This window comes from Neoarius graeffei, chromosome 6, assembly GCF_027579695.1.
Source record: "Neoarius graeffei isolate fNeoGra1 chromosome 6, fNeoGra1.pri, whole genome shotgun sequence".
Classification (NCBI taxonomy): Eukaryota; Metazoa; Chordata; class Actinopteri; order Siluriformes; family Ariidae; genus Neoarius; species Neoarius graeffei.
This window is the reverse complement of record NC_083574.1, coordinates 33,363,720-33,385,084: the sequence shown is the minus strand read 5'-3', so window position 1 is coordinate 33,385,084 and position 21,365 is coordinate 33,363,720. Positions and strand designations below refer to the sequence as shown.

At 41.3% G+C, this 21,365-nt stretch overlaps 1 protein-coding gene across 2 annotated transcripts in view; it reads right to left on the bottom strand.

Moving 5' to 3' along the window:
- The window catches only part of LOC132887851 (golgin subfamily B member 1-like), a 225,383-nt gene extending 208,029 nt beyond the window's left edge, over positions 1–17,354 (bottom strand). For both annotated transcript variants that reach the window (XM_060923586.1, XM_060923587.1), the window contains exon 1: positions 17,232–17,354. The gene's annotated coding sequence lies outside the window, so the exon portion shown is untranslated. The remainder of the gene's footprint in view (positions 1–17,231) is intronic.
- Between the last annotated feature and the right edge of the window lie 4,011 nt (positions 17,355–21,365).

Sequence of the window (21,365 nt, the reverse complement as noted above, 5' to 3'; positions counted from 1 at the left end):
CTTTCTGTGTGGAGTTTGCATGTTTTCCCCGTGTCTGCGTGGGTTTCCTCCGGGTGCTCCGGTTTCCCCCACAGTCCAAAGACATGCGGTTAGGTTAATATGGGACGGCCTTGGGCTGAGGTGCCCATGAGTGAGGCACCTAACTCCCAACTGCTCCCCGGGCGCTGTTAGCATGGCTGCCCACTGCTCTGGGTGTGTGTGAGTGCTCATTGCTCACGTGTGTGCGCATGTGTGTGTTCACTGCTTTAGATGGGCTGAATGCAAGTGTGTGAAGAATAAAGTTGTGCTTTCTTTCTTTTGTTGAATAAATGATTGAAAAAGAGCTAACTTATTTTTGTTCAAGTATACTATCTGTAGGCACTGTATCAAAAGGGTGAAATGTTTGCTTGTTTAAACATGTTGAGAAAAGTCTACAATTTTAAAGGTCCCATGGCATGGTGGTTTGTTGATGCTTTAAACGGGCTCGTGGAGGTTTCCGGATGTTATATCCGCAGCCTTTCTCGAAATGAACCCTCGGCACGCAAATATAGCCTCCTGGGAGAAAGCCCCATTTCAGCGCTTTTCCCAGTGCGTCGTTTTGCTAATGAGAAGCAGGAGGCGGGGAAGGGTAGAGGGTGGGGGCGGGCCATGGGGGGAGGGGGAGGGGCTTGACCAAGCTGCACGCACACATACTCGCTGTTATCAGCGCCTGTAGCCACGCTGCTAAGACAAAACCCCGTTCTCCCTCGGACTCCTTTCGTAAACTCAACGTGACACAGAGAACAGAGAGTGAGTGTGTTCGGAGTGGTAGTTTACGAATGTATAATACCCTAGGCTTGAACACACACTCTATAACCAAAGAGGATAGAAGCAGCAACTACAGCAACATAGCGCTTATCCAACAGAAGACATGCATTGCGGAGCAATAGTCAAACATAAGCTCATAAGTTACAGTCAATTTCCAGACTAAACTCAGTTTAACAGAGCATGCTGCATACTTTTTAGTTTTGTAGCGCAGATTACCTGGCTAACTGCAGGAAGCGGTTAGCTGCACAGCTAATGTAGCCATTGCTAGGCTAACGCACCGATTTTAAAACACGGCAAAACGACCAGTTATACACTTACTTGTTCTGTGTTTGTGGCTAATGCGGCAGGGATGCTTGGTACGGACCCAGGCTTCAGTGACAGTTGATGTGCAAAACCTGCCCTGTACTGTCCCAAGTTGTGGAAACATTCCTCAGGAAAATGCTTCCGACAAACATACACCGTCTTAGGTAGACTCGACGGCGTATTATTGAAGTAAATAAAATTAAGTCACTGCGTCTTCAGGGGCTCTCCCGTCGGCAGTAAAAACAGACTCTTTTCTGTGTTGTCACATCCATGTACAGCGCAATTTCCATGTTTCGCTCGCTTAGGTGGTGCCATGTTGTTGTGTCCTCCCTCTATGGTCTCCTCACTACAACTGGGCGGGGCAATCCATACAGTGGGAGGGAATCCAGAGGGGGGGCGTGGGGATCATCTCCCTTGCTGGCGTAGTAAAGGGAAGAGCTTATCAACGCGCCGTTTTGACGCGCCATTCTCAAATGTTGGGCATAGTTTGGTTTACACATTATGAAATTTCTAGCCACTGGGGTGACTTAAGAAGGTCAGAGGAACTCATTTTAACGTTAAAAAACCTCAGAAAGTGAAAATTTCATGCCATGGGACCTTTAACGAGACATCTCCCCCCCATGACTGTGGCTGAAAGCAGCTCACTGAGCCAGAAAGAGCAAGAGATCTGTTTTACTTAATCGACTTCATTGTATTTTGAAGACACATTTGTTCTGAAACTGATGCCTGGAAAACATTCCAAAAAAAGTTAGGTTTCCAAAGGCAATTTAAGACGAATAACAATGTGGCAACTTTTTTTTTTTGAATTGGAACATTATCCTAACTCTAAAAAATAAAAATAGGACAGGGCCCAAGATATTTCACTTCTGGACAACTTTACTGATTAGTTACAGTCAACACTGAGAGTTAATACTTAGGGTGTTATAATGTACAGTATGTGTGCCGGTGATACAAGAAAATGTAAAACTGTTCTACTTTTAACCCTCTGGGGTTGAGAGCTTCGCTGGCGAAGCTCAGCAGGTTTAGATTGAGTAGATCACGTATTTAGATAAAGAGCTTCACGAGTGGTTTTTTTTTTTTATCATCATACAAGCATGATAAACATAGACAGAAACTTTATACTTTACACTTTCCTATGTGCCCACTAACAATTTTTAAATGACCTAAATTAGATGAAACATAAAACTTGTCACCTTACTCAGTCACACTGAGTCGGAGCGCTGAGCTCCCACTTACACATTCATAAAAAACTATTCACGTGGTAACAGAATGATAATCACCTTCACTCTTTCGGTTTTGATTGGTTCCTCTTTCACGGTGGGAATGCCCACCATAAACAGGATAAAATGGGTTAGCAATAGTTTAGGTTATTTGGAGGTAAAACTTGTTGTGAGATGGCACATGGATTTTATGCGCTTCAGATGATTCAGGACAGCGAATCAATTCATGATTCAAGACAACGATTCAATTCAATCTTGAGAAATGTGACACTGATGATGAGCGGTCTCATTTTTAACACCGACTCGATCCGGCTGAAGATCAGTTCGAGTAAAGCCCTATTCGCACGGGATAAGTATTACCTGTGGACCTCTGGTAATTCGGACTAATTACAGAGAATGTCTGAGTTCTTAGTTCCGCGCGAATGCACCATGTCCGTAATTTGCCAAGTAATAATTCCGCCGCGAATTACCTACTGTGTTTCGGCAAAACACAGAAGTCCAGTGTGAATGCGCATGTCTGTGTTTGTAATTATTAAACGCGCGTCTCTTGTACTTTTCTGGAGTGAATAATGGAGGATACGGGCGAAATTTTGATAAACAGCATTTCAGGGGCAAGTGGTAGTAGGCCTATCCCGTATTTGAACCAGAGAAGCATTTTGAACTCCTGTCTACTAGTGTTGTGACGTTTGCGAACGAACCGATTCTTTTGAACAGCTCCTAGGCATGAACGATGAGAACCGAGTCTCGAGCTGGGGGAGCCGTTCTTTCTGTTGTTCTTTTTCTGTACTGTTTCAGATGAAAAAGCTTTTGCCCAAGGACAAGAAGTAGGCTAAACAGCATTTGCCTTTTATTTATTCAAGTTTTATCTGTTTGCCTAATAGTTCAAATTGTTTTGTATATAGTTTATAATGTTATGTGATATTAATGATAATATTGTGGGAAAACTACTTTGCACGGACGTTCATTTAATTTATTCTATCGTCATTTTGTTTGTTCTATTTTTGTGTATTTTATTTATTTCTGTCTAGTTGTATCTATTTTTCTAATATATTTTTTGCATTAATAGTTTATTTTTTCCTATTAAAATAATCTTGTGTTCTTGTTAACTATCTATTTATCTGACTGTTTAGTTGTATCTATTTTTGTTACAATTTCAATATTTTTAATATAAAGTTTGTTTTTTTTCTATTAAAATGTTCTTGTGTGATAACTAGTTCTTGTGTTATATTTATTGTAGTTGTATCTATTTTGTATCTCAGACTTAAATATTTTTGTAAAACAAGTGTTTTTCTATAAAATATTCTTGCGTTCTTGATAACTATGTTTTTGAGTGGGTTTTTTTTTTTTTTTACAGAAAAGCCGTTCTGCATGGACATTCATTGAAGCCCTCATTGTTTGTTTTTTAATGGTTATTTATGAGCGTTTAGGGGTTACAATAATGTAAGTCTAGGTTGCTTTATATAAAAGGTATGTCCAGAAATATTGATGTCACTGTCTAAGCAGAGGGTTGTGGCTTCTTTAGACGCTGTCTTCTTAAAACTGAATAAATATTTAAAAAGAGCCAAATGAGCCAGTCTTTTGAACGGCTCTTTTCAAAGAACGGATCACAAAGATGCGGATCCCATCAAAGAGCCATAAATCCCATCTCTACTGTCTACAAGACGAAACAGGATGCTGTGAACTTACGACACATCCGGTCACAATGTCTGTAAATTCAGTGAATTACAGACTTTTGCTTATCCCGTCCGAATGCGCCACACAATAACACAGAGGTGCGGGGGTAATTGCGAATTACCAGAGGTCCATAGGTAATACTTATCCCGTGCGAATCGTACTTTTGTGTAAATATTTCTTCTATTTCTCATGAGCATATCAGTTGATATGGGTACGCTGTAATGCACACACAGGAAAAATGACTGAGCAATTTTTCCAGAGTTAAAAGTATTTTCCTCAAAAATAGTTAATTTTGCTCGATTTTGAGTTTAGAGATTAAAATTTGGAGTTGGAGTAATCGTCTAACAGAGTAGGTTGTGGCTCTGAACTAAGTAAAATAGTACAAATAGTACAAAAGTTCATTTCAAGACACTGAATAGAGTCAAATACCAAATAAATGAAGATGTTGTAAAAAGCAGTTTCAGAACGGTGTTGGAATGTGTGAAAAAACACGACCTTACCCATTGTGACAAACCGTTTTGATCACTTGACCTGATAGGATTAAGAGTTGGGAGTGGAAGGGGTTTTCACTCTTCTAATTGAATGGAATTTTTTATTCTTCTCATTGAATACTCCTCCCACTGCCAACTCTATCCCAAAACAATAGGACATACATTTTTTGATGGCCAGTTAATTGTCCAAATCAATAGAGCAGATTTAAGTTTTTGTGCTTGATACATTCCTAAGACTGAACAGAATCACCTCAAGTGATCAAAACGATTCGTCACAGTGGGTAAGGTCATGTTTTTTCACACATTCCAACACAGTTTTAAAACTGCTTTTTACAACATCTTCATTTGTCTTTTTTTAAGTACAATCATAACATACATACTGCATAAACATTATTGTAGCTGAACTTGTGCTGAAGACAAAAAAAAGTCATGTGACTTTGTAAATACTGATGGGATTTGTGAAATTGACAATCAGAGCATGCCAAAATGTATCCTCAGACCCCAGAGGGTTAAAATACACTGTGGGAAATAAGGCCAGACTGGCAGACATTTACCGGTAATCTTTGCATTTGTCCGTCTGCATTTCAAAAGCATCAGACAGGATGGCCAAGAAAAAAATAATTTGAATGTGTCTGTCTGTATTTCAAAGGCATCAAAACGGATGGCCCATGAAAAAATTGTAAAGATATGGGTCTAATCTACTTCCAATTTTTTTCCAAATGTTACACCGGGCGAATACATTGTCGTAACACGGCCTGTGAAACGGGGGCCCCTGCAGGCACAAAAAGCGGCACAAGCCCTAGCTCCAGCCGCTCGAGCGCATGGGGATTTAAAAATTCACAACTCGGCCACAGATTGTCCTAGCCCTGCCAAAATTTACGGGTACCTCCCTCTCCCTGAGCCCTTTCAAACCAGCACAGACACGGCCCACCACGACCCCGCCTCGGGCCGTTGTTCGCGCCCAAAACTCCCACATGAGCGCTGCTCGCTGAAATATGAGCCCTGGCTCAAGCCAGCCCTTAAAAATTCATAACTCTGCCAGTGATGGTCCTAGCCCCACCAATATTTACAGGCACATCCCTCTCCCCGAGACCTTTCGAACCAGCCCAGGCGCAGACCAATCTGATATCAGGAGTGAATGCAGATTAAGGAAAGCTTTAGCACGAGCCCTAGCTCCAGCCGCTCGCACGGGGATTTAAAATTCATAACTCGGCCACCCAAAGTCCTAGCCCCATCAAAATTTACAGGCACCTCCCTCTCCCTGAGTGGCACACTAAATAAGGCAATAATAATAATACTCAGTATTCACTTTTTTTTTTTTTATTGCATGATGCATTTGAACTAGTGTTTTAGGGTTGACAGTATCTGATTGATCCAGGTAGTTGATTAAGAGTTTAGTTTACATGAAACTCTGCAGTACAGTATTATGTTAAGTGCCGAACTGTCAATCAATGGTTATGTGCATTTTTTTTTTTTATTCATAATAAGAATGACAGGTCATATGCTTTATAGGATGTAGATTTATATTTTAATAGAGTTTTTATTTTCTTCTATTTTCTAAGTTCTAGTCAAGCAGATTTTAGTCTGAACGCCAAACGATATTACCATGTCTAGTTTTGAGTCATTTTGAAAGTCATTTTGTTACAAAGTTACTTGGAATGTCAGGCCCACTTTACATGGGGACGGTCTGAAACAAAAACGCAAAAGTCCGTTTTCGTTCATACTTTTTTCCGCGTCTACACGACCGTTTCCAAGGAGGAAATCTGCGTCTATACGGTGACGCATAAATGTGTGGAATTCAATTGGATGTGCATGCCAGGCGGCTAGGTGGTGCTGTGAAAGACTTCCGCTATGTCTGCATGCATGCGCAACGTCTTCCGTCTTGTCTGAGCTGCACATCTGCGCCGCGAAAACTTTGACTACTCTGGCTATGGCTACTCGTGAGGTTAAGAAAAACTTCGTCTGCACGCCTCCGACGAATCGGTGTATCCAAAAATTCATAAAGGTAATTGCATACCCGCCTCTGTTCATTAACGGTATATGTGCAGATTCGGTATAGATGTTCGAAGGACTCCTGGACATTTATTAAAGCTGCCAGAGCAGCTTGAAGGTCCATTGGATCGATGTAATCAGACATGCTCTTACTTTTTTACTTACTTTCTTACTTCCCGGGCTGGCATGTACAGTATATGACATATGTATAATGTAAACGTGTACCCGACGTGAGCAGATCCGAGCAGAGTTTCGTGTATTGGGTAGTTTAGACGGATATGCAACGGGGGTTGTTTTTAACTTATCCACTCTGGAAGGTGTTTTCAATTTTTTCTGTTTTTCAGCCTCGGAAACGCCGTCCCCGTGTAGACGAAAGGCACTTCCGATTAAATATTTAGTCGTTTTTACCCAACAGCGTCCTTGTGTAAACGGGCCCTCATACTCAAATTTTTTACTCTATGTAAAAAATAGTTGTACTGTTAATTACTAAGTTTTGTATAAACTTATTATAAACATAGTACAGTGTTCTCCCAAGAGAGCTTTTGCATGTCGGGACCGACACACTTTAATTTCATGCCGACAAGCTAATTTTCTGCTCCGACACTCGCTGAAAAATGCCCCATCAACTCTCACGACTTTGCCGTGAGACTCACGATTTTTTGCACTGAATCACACAGTGAAAGGATGTTCATGATTGGCTGACTTCCTGCAGTCAACCAATTAAATCGCATCTTACTTTGTCTTCTTCATTTCCACGTTACCGGCGGGAAAGACGCACGGGGCGAAAATGAGTGACTGTGATTCTGGATCAGAGGGCCCTCCAAGTTCTAAAAAAACAGAACATTTCCAAGTATCAAGGTGCAGCTAAGTATGATATGAAGTTGAATTCCGACTGGACCAAAATCTATCCATGCATTATCGCTGATTCAGCGAGCAAGCACCATTTCTGATGCACTGTTTGCAACAGGAGTATCAGTTGTAAACACCAAGGCCTTCGAGATGTCGAACTTCACATGCAAAGAAAGTCTCACAAAGATCTTGAAAAAGCGAAATCGTCATCAGGATCACTCTTGACCGTATTTGCAGCACAGACTTCGGTCAGTGAGAAGGTTTTTTATTTTATTTTATCGTGCTTGATAATGATAATATAATGATATTTATTTACACTTTCATTTATTAAAGGGCATAATAAACCTCAAACTCTGCTGCAATAACTTGCAAACACATGCACTTTTACGGAGTTAAAACCTTGATTTAGAAATGACCTGGTGGCAACACAAATTGTGTTTCCTGTTTTCCTATAAAGTGACATGCAGTTTGGTAGTAAAAGTTTTTTTGAAATGTGATCATTGCACATCTTTCATTTCATGATCATTTTCGGCTGACTCCCCACCAGGGCTTTGCCCTGGACCTGCAGCCCCTGGACCCAGGCTCTCTCACTTCTTTTTTTCATTTTGGAGTTGACAGCTATGTTCAACCATGTTAACAAAGTGACAGTGTCAGTACCACCATAAAATGCTTCTAAAAGTCACCAGATGCTACCAAATGGGCTCCCTTTTTTCAAAAACTTTCTGGGGAAGGCCCCCCAAACCCCACCAAGGAAGAGAGAGAGGAAATCCCCCCCCCCCGGTACTCTCTCCCTGCGCGGCTTTGGCGCAGTGCGCTGCTCACCCAAAAGTTAAGGCTTTCTTTTGATCCTGGGGAAGAACACCATAGTATAAAAAAATAGCCATTGTTAACAATGTTTCATGAGTGTTATTATAGTATCTGAATTACCAGTAAGTTGTAACCAACTGGAACATCCTTGCCCCCTCCATACTTTTTTCTAGACATGGAACTGACCTGTATATGCTACTGTTTCCTTGGGTATAACTTTAAGCATGCTTTTCTTGAATCTTCTGACATTTTCTTGTAAATTATATACTAAAAATTGAATAATTAGCAACTAATATCTAGTGCAATCTGTCCTTTTAAGATCACACAAATGTGACTGGAAATAGCTGAGAAGCCAACTCCAGGCATCTAAAGCGCTTCAGCTTCTGGGGCCCTAAGGCAGGAGTCATTCAGGATTCAGCCATGACACGGAGCAAAAACATGGCTGAATCCTGAATGACTCCTATTTGTATAAATAGGGCACTACATAGGCAGCAGTGGTAGTTTCTTTTTCCCTGACATGGAAGCGCACTTGTATACTGAGGAGGAAAGCAATTTGCATTACAGCCCTGAGGCGGCTCCTGCTCAGCTTTCCCTTTCGGGCGCTCTCGTTTTCTGTTAGAATTTGGTAAAGAAAAAAAATAATAAATATTATTTACCAGCTTACCGGGTCCATGAACATAAATCTGACAGCTAACAAGGTCGGGATATAAACGAATTGAATACAAACCACCCGCCGGGACTCCTATTTATGCGGCTCCAGCTTATCCTTGAAGCTGGAGCCGCAGCTGGATGAAGCCGGCAGCGCGCAGGAAAATAGTGCCAAGCGATTTCGAGGTCTGACTTTTTATTTGGCAACGGTTTTGTGATGCAAATATATCACTCTTTTGAACACATACTGTTTTGAGACGAAAAACGTTTTACTTTAGTGACCCCAACAAACTTGCCGGACTACTTTCGTCTGGACCAAAACTGGACAAGAACTGGACTCGCAGGATGCTGTCAGGGGTAAGTCAGTGTATTTGCACGACACTATTGATGGGGATGCCATACAGATTCATGTCAAAAATCCCGAACTATCCCTTTAAATGTCCATAGTTTGTCTTGAAAATAACTGATGAGATGAATGTGATATTCAGCATTATATCAAAAATTAATTCGTCAATAAGTGATCTGCAGTTGTGTTGAACATTTCCTACACAAAAACCCCTTGCAGCCAAAATTATATCTGTGACAGAAACATGACATGAAAACCACAAACATCTTAACATCTCACAGAACAGAGAAACCTCTCCAAATAAACTAACACACAGGCAGGAGCCACTAATCCTGGATGATTTACCAAAATAGACACAGCTGACCAACTGCCCCACACACACACACACGCAGACTAACACAGTTCTGCATAGATGAAGAAGTGCTCACCACTGTATGCAATTTGATCTTATAGCGCTCATGAAATGCTTTGAGAGCTGTGATCCGATTCTTACTGCTGACATATTTCCTTTGAAAAACATGAAGTCAAAGAGGGTGTGTGTTGAATTGTTAGATTTCCACAACAACTAATAGCTTTCAAGATATGCCAATCCAAATGAATCTAAACAGATTGGACAGAGGTTTTAGGAGACGAGCTGAATAAGAGGCCACAAGTTGAACTGGAGCTGGGTTTCAGCTGTGTCAGATTTCTCTGTGACTTTGTCATGTTTGCCTTCGAGCCACTGAGCTTCGGATTAAAGCTGAGCTGTGGGTCATTCGTTACTGTTTTTTCCCCTGCTGTAAGACTGTAAGAACAGGGGAAGAGAGTGAAAAGACTAACTGTTATCTAGCTTGAGGCAAGTATAACTTGATACGTCCAAGTGTTCACTCATTCAGCATTACACACACACACACACACAGTATATTAATCTGCACTGCAGCACACAGACCTTCACAGTTACTGCAGCTTGCAACAGTCATACATATGTTTGAGCCAAGATCAAGATTTTGAACAGGAAACAAGTACATACACGCATATAAACTCCAACTCTCTTTTCAACACATGGCCTAAAGTTTAAAGAAGCAGCCTTGGGCCCAAAAGGTCACTGGCCCTATTCCCTGGACCATCAGGAAAATCCATGGCTGAAGTGCCCTTGAGCAAGGCACCTAACCCCTAACTACTCTGCAGGCATCGAGTATGTGCATGTGCTTGTTATACGTTGCTCTGGATAAGAGCATCTACTAAATGTCTGTAATGTAATGTAACACACAAGGTCTTGTTCAGAAGAAGAATAACTTGCAGGAAGCTGCACAACTACAACTAGCCTAAACAAAAGTCCCAGGTTTGATGCCAACGCTGCATTGCAACTTGCTATTCACAACCTCCAACCCAGAAATGCCAAAGAAAACACCCCATCAAGTTGAAATTCCTACTGGTCAAGAGGGGTAGTCTCAACAGCAAATCACATCACCACAAATAACCAAAGCACAATTCTTAAGAGCTAGACTGTATATACACAAGTATATGCTTTGGAACAGTCAACATACAGACATACTGTATATTTACTATACTCCCTGTTTAAGGAAGAAAATATACATCACTCATTACCATTAGCTTGTTGCGAACAAAAGGCATACGCCAAGGTGTCCATGTTCCCCCCCCCCCCCAAGTTGAACACAACATAACTAGCTGCTACTGTTGAGCGATTTGTCCCGCCCAGTTTTTTTTTTTTTTTTATGGGGCGAGACAAATGTGTTCTTGAGTGCATTTGATTAGACAGAAATTGCATGAGTACAGAATGCGTCATCAACTTTTTTAAACATTCTCCAACCAGAGCGTCAACACAGTAGCTCACACGGCCGTGCCATGAGAAATCAGACTCATTTATTTATAATTAGGTAAGTTGTTCTTCATGAGAACAATTAGAACAATTTAAGCTTCAAAACAAAACAATCAGAATCAAAATCCATTGAAAAGTCAGTGAGGAGTAGCGATTTTCCCGAAAGTTTGTTAATCAGCCTAATTAGCAACCCGTTAACAAGAAATCACAAAACCAGGGAGTAACTTTCGCGCAGACTGATTCGATCTTCCAAACAAAACAATCAGAATCAAAATCCATTGAAAACTCAGGGAGGAGTAGCAATTTTTGTGAATTGTGGACGGATGACGCATGATGGCAGTAGCTCAGAGCCCTACGGCCGGTGAGCTAATAAAAAAATAACTTCAAATAAGGTTCAAATAAGATACATACAAAAAACACTGTCATTTTTTAAAATATACTGTTGTGTGTCTACAGTATCAGGTAGCTCAAACAAAAAGCTCAAACACTGAGTTCATGCTGTCTTTAAGAATTGGATAATTATTCATCGTGACATTATACACGTAAACGTTCCATCCAGACCGCATGCTAGTGATGTAACGGAGAACCTGAAGCTCTGGAGCTTGCTTTGAAAACTATGAAACAATGTTTCTGAAAGCAGTGATTCGAAACTTGTATTGAAGTGCCAAAGTCACATGATCAGGTGACGACAGAAGCTTCGTTCTGTACCCCCCATGTGACTGTCGTCAGTGGTTCAGGAGCAGTTAAAACTGTTTCAAACCTCTATGTGGTAGTATACTTAGGGCCACATGGCCCTAAATTCATTAATTGTTCTATTAAAAAAAACATCATAAAATTGGAAGCCTGTGATTCGAATTCAATAGCTTTCGGTCCATTAAACAAAAATAATTGGGCATCGGGGAAAATTTCTTTTATGACATACGCTTGAAAAATCTAAAGACAGTCTACCTTTAAAGCTAATCATGTTAATTTTCAGTAAAGAGTAAATGAAGTTGACTGTACTTAAAGAAATTACAAATAGATTGGTTAAAACATATTTTAACACAACTTTGAATCATGTATAAAATCAGAATAAAGCCTTGTTTAAATGATTATTTTTTAGTTAGCTAATAGCGTGGCCTTGGAAATGTTGGTTGAGCGAGACCTGAATGTATCTTTTGTAAAAATGACATCAGTGCCACGCTGGAAATATTGGTGGAAACAAACTTGAAACTGAAAGGGTTTATATGGCCCAACAGAAAATATTGGTGGAAACGAGATCTCATATGGTGAGATATGCGAACCAATCAGAATTCATTATACTTGGTAAACTGTATCAAACTTTGTTAGAACACGATAAAAATAGATGCTTTGCACTTTTTGAGTCAGATCACTTTGCAGGCTGACCCAGCTTTTGTTAATTGTTTTAATAAAATTTTAAACTTTTCTGCAGAAACTTTGACTTATCCTTGCTTGGGAGAGTTTCCATGACACCCATCTATCTTATGTAAACAAAGACAGATTTCATTGTCCGGTGCTCAAGTGTTTATGAGAGACGTTACCTTGCACTTATAATAGCAAAACTATACGTCATCACTTGTTTACTGCAATGCATTATGGTGAATAGCCGTGGTCAGTAGTTGAGCGATATGACGGATGTCAGATTAATTTTACATGAGAGCGATGTGAGAGGAGCAATTTTGCCATGCTCTGTCATGGAAGACAACGAAATTGGTGATTTAAAGAGGTGGATAACATGTCAAGGGTTTACAGCAGGAAAATCGGAATCCAAATCAAGCATGGTGAGAGGGTAAGCATTTAGACCGAGTCTACCACATCATCAAATCTCAGAATGTCTCATTTCTGAGGACGTATATTGCACCAGCTAAACTTTATCAAGAAAACAAATCTATCTGAATATCGGGAATTGGCGCGGAGCAGCGCTCTCGTGGGGGATTCGTGGGTGAATAATGGTCCGAGTGATAAATGAGTGATTAGGTAAATAAAACTTGATATCAGGAAACATTATCCCCCCAAAAAAAAACCCTTTGAAAGCCCGCTGATCTGCCATGTCATGTTCGGTATAAATGCATTTTCTTCAATAAATGCCATTAGTGAGGTACACTGCACATTACATATACCCGAAAGAGAACCATTCGTGGTTTGGGAGTTTTATCGGTCTGACAGACTCGTTCAGCTGCTGAGTGCACATTGAGAGGCAAAGGCCAAAGAATACGTCTTTGTTTTACAGGCTTTGGAATATCGCTCGTTTCAGACAATGAACAGTGTTGATCGTTATAATCTTCTATAACCAAAGGCCGTTCCGCAGACCATGGAAATATTGCTGGGTCACAGTTTAAGTACGTCTTTTTCCCACCAGAGAAACGTAAGCTCCAAACACTTGTCCATTTTGATTCAGTTCAAAGGTTTTCGTTGCAGATTAAACTTATCCATTTCTTTCTTCTCTTCTTCTCAACTGGCAGCTGGTAAAAGCTCAAATTAGGTTCTCTCTTTGTTGTGGAGACACAGTAAGGCACACAGCAATTCACTTTAAGCATAGTTAAAACCGGTTAGACAGAACAATGCAGTGTTTAACAAAGGTGAAAGTAAACAATACAGCAGCGCTGACCCCGGGTATCACCCGTAACGCATTGCGGTAAACAAGCGATGACGTAGTTATGGGTGAGGGTCATTGGGTTCCCTGTAGTATTACACATACATCGTTCAGTCGCAAAACCCATCAAAAATCAGGTTGATGTATTACCACATTCTCTTAAGTCTTATTAGTAGAGCGAAGCTCAAATGATCGACAGAGCATGACATTGACCCACGCTAATAGTGTGCTGTGATTGGTCAACATGTGTAACTGGTCAACAAGTTGGCATCACTTGTTTGTACTCGTTAGGGCATACTTTCTATATGTAGCAGAACATATGTCAAGGGCATTTTTACAAGCAGGGTGCATATAACTTTGGGCAGGGCGTTGTATTTGAGGCCAGGGCATGGCACCCTGGTAAAATAAACTGTCTGGAACGCTGTATATTATGTGAACAAGAAGGACACATCCAGGCTGGACAAACTGATCAGGCGGGCTGGCATGAAGCTGGACTCTGTGGCAACGGTGGCAGAGAAGAGGACTGTGGACAAACTACTGAACATCATGGACAACGCCAGTCACCCTCTGCACACCGTCATCAGCAACCAGAGGAGTCTGTTCAGTGACAGAATGCTCCTTCCCAAGTGCAGGACTAACCGACTTAAAAACACTCTGGGGGGGGTAACAGGAGGACAGAGGACGGGAAGGAGCAATAGCCTAGCCTGACAAAAAGCAATACTGGACAATGTGCAATATAAAGTGCAATACCTCTCCTGCTGGACTTTTTTAAAAAATTTTTATATTTGTATGTGTAAATACTTAATTTATCTAGAAGTTTTCAATATTTTCTATTCTCTGTTTATCCTGTAATGATGCTGCTGGAATTTTAATTTCCCTGAGGGAACCCTCACAAAGGGATCAATAAAGTTCAATCTAATCTAATCTAAGGCCACACCAATTCGATTAGTTGGTTCTAGGAATAGCCACTTGAAGAAAATGCAAAATGAAAAAAAAAATCGAAATCAAACTCCCACCAACAGAAAAACAGTCACTACGTTTACATGCACATAGAGAGAATCGAATTTCTGCCATTGCTCGACTGAAATCGAAGTTCAAAATGCCATGTATACACCTTAATTCGGCTGAAATTGAACCGAACTTGATTTCTCGGAATCGAGCTACACGACCTAGTTTATGCGATTTCTGCTGAGCTACTTTGTGCACGTATACCCTATCGAGCTAGTTGTCGAGCTACTTCCGGAAGTGACGAGTGACGAGACCACAAGCGGGAAACACAACAGCCTCGGTCGGCATGACAACAGTAGTAGCGAGCAGCAGAAGAGGTCAGGAGGAACAAATGAAGAAGAGAAAATGGTGATGTAGAGCTCTCTGAAGTGTGGGTGGAGCACAGAGGACGGCAGGACAAAGCTTCTGGTACTAATAGGCTTTTTATTGTCAGACTTTTCAGTTTAACAGCCTACTTTTATTCTTGAGAGAAAAACAAACACACGCACGCGCGCTGTGTTCTAGTCCCGGGATAAACTTTCCCCTCTGCTCTCCCTCTGCCTCCTTAAATAGGGCGCGGTTACTGGGAAGACACACAAACACAGGTTAATTACCGTCAGGTGTAGGGATTCTGCCACTCACCTTCCCTGGCTCCGCCCTCCTGTCACAGACCGGCGCTTGACCACGCCCCCACTGCCACAGGCAAGCAGAAACGTGCACTTCTGGAGCAATGAGGAGACAGACTTCATGCTCATTCAGCTTAAGGAGTTGAATATATTAAAATTCATGGACGGGAGAAAAACGCGCAATGGAGAACACGGAACTGATAACTTTGTTTACACTCTTGAATAGCTCTTCTTCATGACGACAACCGGAAGTGTACCAACACGATGGGGCGTGTTGCGCCACCTGTGGCTCGGGTGCACAATGCACCTCACACAATAGCCCGATTTCAGTTGTGTGCATGTAGGATTGGATTTCTCTGGCACCCTGTTGGGACCTTCAGCTCAATTACCGACAGCAGCTCGATTTGGATGTGCATGTAAACGTAGTCATTGTGGCTGATGGTTCAAAAATACTGAAGACTACAGGTTGAGGTCACATGACATCGAAAACCAATCAAATCGCCCCTTTCACTTTAGATAAAGACTTGTGGAAGAAACATGCCTGTGGAGGGGAATCCTGCAAAGCCTGTTTGTGATTGTTAGGATATTCAGCGAACAGAAGCGTAAAATCTTTGACAGGTGTGTCAAAATTCAAGAGGGGGAAAACTTTGCACAGCTGTACTCAAGATGCCGTGAGCTTGTTACCCTGCGATGTGCCAACTTGGACAACAACTCTGTGGAGGTGGGTTTGATTTATATATTTCATTGATTGATGTGAGGGGCAAACAAAAAATCATTCGAAGTATTTAGCCATCAGAGGTAGCCTACTCCTGGTCAAAACTTTTTTTCTGTGCATTGTAGATGTTCAACTGACTGTAATTCAATTGTTTATTTAGCCTATCTGTTTACTGGTTTGCCTGATAAAAGAGGTGCAGCCAGAGCTAGCCCTGCTGACAAGGACAATACATGACGCAAATTTACTGTAGGCCTACTGGATTTATTTCCTTGTTCATTTTTTCTGGGTAGCATCCCTCTTGAGCAGGGCTGCCGACTGTTATGTAGTGAGCGTGAGACACACGCGTATGACTGCTCTCTATTTCCACCGCTAATTTTACCATCAGAGCATTTTTTTTATTTTATTTCGCTCGCTCACTTCATATTTTTCCTGAAAAAATCCGAGAACCAACTAATTAAATTGGTGTGGCCTAATCTAATCTAATACTAACTAGCCTAAACCATATTGGCCTCTACTACTGATTACCACTAGGGGCCGCTAGAGTGCACTGTGTTCAACACTCGAAGCTTCATCGCCCCCAATCCTGATAATAATAACGCAACACTGGTATTTATTTTGAGAAATTAAATTAGTATTATGAGATCATGGCGAGATGGGAAATAAACACATCATTCACATGGAGCAAGTCTGAAAGTTAAGACGGATTAAATGAAACATACAATGGACACTTGTGAAACAAACAACAGGTTGGCTATAGTTGTAAACGCCCTTATGTCTGGGTTCATATTATTTAAAAAGAGTATTCTGAAGTAGAATAGTATTAAAGGTGTTGTGCACACACTACCAGCAAATGTGAATAATATTTATCTCCTGCTATAGCTGCGTGTTACTCACCCAACATAATACAACTGCTTAGCTGACTAGTGGAAAAAATGTCTTATCATGAGCCAGCAAAGTATATACATATATATCTTAAAAAATGTCTGTGATTATAAAACTACTATACAAAACCTTATTTGTCGTCTACCTAATATTTTTCGTTTCCCCCAAGCAACATTTAAATACTGGGAAGCCAGTGACTAATCTAAACTAGCTCCTTAACAGGTTCACACCCAATTTGCGACAAATTCTTCCTCCTTGGCTACGATTGGCTAATTCCAGAGCACACTCTATGATCTGATTGGATATCAGTTCACCCGAATTGATGGAAAGCCAATCCTATCAATGTAGGTGGAATCTTCTCGAATACGGGTAGGTAAAAAATATATATATATTGTGCTATCTAACTAGCCATGTACAAAGCTAACAGCTATCCTGGACCATGAGACAGTACAGACATGTTGACGTGCCGCGAATAATTTCATTTGGCGCTTACCTGATTTTTAGGCACATAGAGGGCTAAATATTTTCTGCAGCAGAATTGTGGTCTCTTACATTTCCGCAAATACGGTTAAAAATCCGAACATCATCATGATTCCTCATCTGTCCGCCATCTTTGTCAGGTGGACGAACACGTTTGTCGCGCATGCGTAGAGCTGCTACTACTGAGCACACGCTGACGCCAAAACACTAATTGTGGTACTGCTGTTGCACCCATTAGCGTTTTCAGTAGACTGATGATTTTACCCAGGAATTACATTAAATGTTATGTACAAGAGCAGCGTCGTGTCTACGTTTCGAGGCATGGGGTGACAAGAGCGCACTTGTGATGACATAATGAAGCTTTCCTCCCAAATGTATCGGAAAAAAAGTTCATTACGTGAAGCTTTTGAACACACTACGCGCTAGTGGCATCTGGTGGTCAAAAGCATGAAGTGCAGCTCGTGGATTGTGCAGTCTGTTTGGATTCCAGCGAACAAACCTGTTAGAGCTATAATCTCATACATTACTACAATATTTCTTATAGACAAACCAATGGTTTTGAACAAATGGTTGTTGTTTTTAACCATAGAGTACACTAGCAAAGTGGTAGGATTTTTAGTGATGGTAAACTGAAGTTTTCTGAAGCAATGAAGTTGTTTCGGGAAAAAAAATAGTTGAAGCTTGTTTTCAACACAGTGCACGCTAGTGGCATCTGGTGGTCAGAATCATGAAGTGCAGCTAGCGTATGCTTTTGCATACTAGTGGAGGCTGTCGTGAGTTTCTGAGGGTTCCTGCTTACAAATCTGTACATTATAATCCTTTATCAGACGTTATTCTTTAAACAATAGAAGGCAACTGGTAACAATACATACTTTTGTAGAAAGGGAGAAAACAACAATTAAAAAATGCCCCTTTAAGAGACTTTCATCTATCCTACTGACTCACAAACATGAATATGTTCCAGTGGCGGCTGGTAGTCTTTCAAACAGGGGAGGCTGGTCGGTTACGATATTTCCAGATTTAAAAAGAAAAAACACATCAATTTTGCCCATACTCTTGCCTCTGATCTGGCTGATTGTTGGCAGGGTCACAAACTGTGAAATAACAGGTTCTTTTGGCCCGTTAGCCTACTGTCCAGTATGCATGATGGTGGTGTTGGGGGGGGATATATTTTAACATTTTATATTTTAAAATTGTGGCATGTTGTTTAAAAATTGTTCATTATTGAAAGCAGCTCTTTGTCAGGAACCTCAGCGGTAACAGCAGAGTGTTCTGGAATAGGCACAAGCACTGACCTTGGGGAGCCAAACATAGAGCTGGGTGCCACACATTTAATTCAATGACACTTTCCCTATATTTTACTTATTTTGACTGAGAAATGTTTTATTGACAATTTTGATAACCCTTCACTTTTAATCCAGGTCTGTAGTGTGAAATGTTCTCGGCTGTGTTTTTGTTTAAAAATGTTTTCCAAATTGTAGCTGTGTTTAATTCATATCCAGAAAAATATATATTCCAATATAATATACTCAGCATAAACATTTTAAATAAATTCTATATTTTTGGTCCAGGCGGCACGGTAGTGTAGTGGTTAGCGCTGTCGCCTCACAGCAAGAAGGTCCTGGGTTCGAGCCCCGGGGCCGGCGAGGGCCTTTCTGTGCGGAGTTTGCATGTTCTCCCCGTGTCCGCGTGGGTTTCCTCCGGGTGCTCCGGTTTCCCCCACAGTCTAAAGACATGCAGGTTAGGTTAACTGGTGACTCTAAATTGACCGTAGGTGTGAATGTGAGTGTGAATGGTTGTCTGTGTCTATGTGTCAGCCCTGTGATGACCTGGCGACTTGTCCAGGGTGTACCCCGCCTTTTGCCCATAGTCAGCTGGGATAGGCTCCAGCTTGCCTGTGACCCTGTAGAAGGATAAAGCGGCTAGAGATGATGAGATGAGAATGAGATTTTTGGTCCATCCATGACATATTACTAAAGTAACCTATTTACTGTTGTTGATGTGGGTCACTTGCTGTTAGCCAATTCACTTTCTTGTACCAGGAGAGCTGAAAGGAATGAGTATTATTCCCTACCTTTTTCACCAAGTCAATTTGAGGCGTTGGTCTACCCTGCTCTTTAATTTTAATTTTTTCCTCTAAAGGAAGACTGGCAAATGGCTTCGCCAAAATTAAATCAGCAATGCTTGGCATCCATGCGCAGCTTTCTTGCTAGCTGACTAGCCCCCTCAAGTTCAAGTTCAGTCACTCAAATAAACGAAATTTCTGGAACTAAGATAGCAAACTTGACAACACTATATTTACACTTTATTTACAATGAAAATATATACAAACTAAAAAAGCTGGTAGAAACCGTATGTAATGAATGAAATCGAAATGTAAGCTGATCTCTTACAATACACCACAGCACTTGCGAATCCGCATGGGACTGAACTGAGATTCACTGCTGCCTGTCTTGAAACGAGCTGTCAATCAAAGAAAATATCCGGCCACTTTCACCAATCACCAGTCTCCTTGCGGAAAGCTTTGCCATGTCCCTCCCACTGTGAGGCTGGGAGTCCGTGGGCGGGCATTTTCGCAGTATTTGTCCAATAACTGTCTTGCATTTTGAGATTGAAAAGCGCATAGCTCCCAAATGCCATTGAAGTCCACTGAGGCTGGGAGTCCGTGGGCGGGCGTTTTCGCAGTATTTGTCCAATAATCGTCTTGCATTTTGATATTGAAAAGCGCATAGCTCCCAAATGCCATTGAAGTCCACTGAGGCTGGGCTGCATCGCGCTGTCACGAGGGGGAAAAACTCACACGCACATTAGCCGAACTGGGGAAAGTTATAACGGAATGATTTCGCACTGTAGTTGGGTTGAGCACATATATTTCTATGATTCTGGATCTGAAATAGCAATGTTATAAGGTCGGCTATAACATAAGCCTAGCGCAATTCATCCTACACGATGTTCGTCATTTTTAGAGGAGGCTGAGCCTCCCTCGTTGTCTTAGAGCAATCGCCCGTGATATGTTCGTGTTTTACCGGTTATGTAACTACAGAATGTCTTTATTTTTAAGCAGTATCACACAAGCAAGAGTGGTGTCCCAAATATTGGCATGGCTGTGATTTGGCCATAGACACGAGCCTGCATGTTGTGTCGGAGCTAATCACAGCCATGCCAATATTCAGTTCTACACTGAGTGCAGAATTATTAGGCAAGTTGTATTTTTGAGGATTAGTTTTATTATTGAACAACAACTATGTTCTCAATCAACCAAAAAGACTCATAAATATCAAAGCTGAATATGTATGGAAGTTAGAGTGGGGCGTTTTTAGTTTTGGCCATTTTAGGAGAATGTGTGTGTGTTCAGGTAACTTTCACTGTGCGGCATTATTAGGCAACTTAATAAAAACCAAATATGTAGCCATTTCACTTATTTATTTTCACCAGGTACATTGATATGACAACTCCAGATTTGCAAATAAACATATCTGACATTCAAACACAAAACAAAAACAAATCAGTGACCAATATAGCCACCCTTCTTCATGAGGACACTCAAAAGCCTTCCATCCATAGATTGTCAAATTTCTTTATCTGTTCACGACCAACATTGTGTGCAGCAGCAACCACGGCCTCCCAGACGCTGTTCAGAGAGGTGTATTGTTTTCCCTCTTTGTAGACCTCACGTTTTATAATGGACCACAGGTTCTCTATGGGGTTTAGGTCAGGTGAACAAGGGGGCCATGTCATTATTTTTTCACCTTTCAGACCTTTACTGGCTAGCCACGCAGTGGAGTATTTGGACACATGAGATGGAGCATGAAAATCATGTTCTTCTTGAAAGATGCTGACTTTTTCCTATACCACTGCTTGAAGAAGGTTTCTTCCAGGAACTGGCAGTAGGTCTGGGAGTTGAGTTTGAGTCCATCCTCAACTCGAAAAGGTCCAACAAGCTCGTCTTTGATGATACCAGCCCATAGCAGTACTCCACCTCCACCTTGCTGGCGTCTGAGTCGGAGTGGAGCTCTGTGCCCATTACTGATCCAGCCACAGGCCCATCCATCTGGCCCATCAAGAGTCACTCTCATCTCATCAGACCACAGCACCTGAGAAAAATCAGTCTTAAGATATTTCTTGGCCCAGTCTTGACGTTTTATCT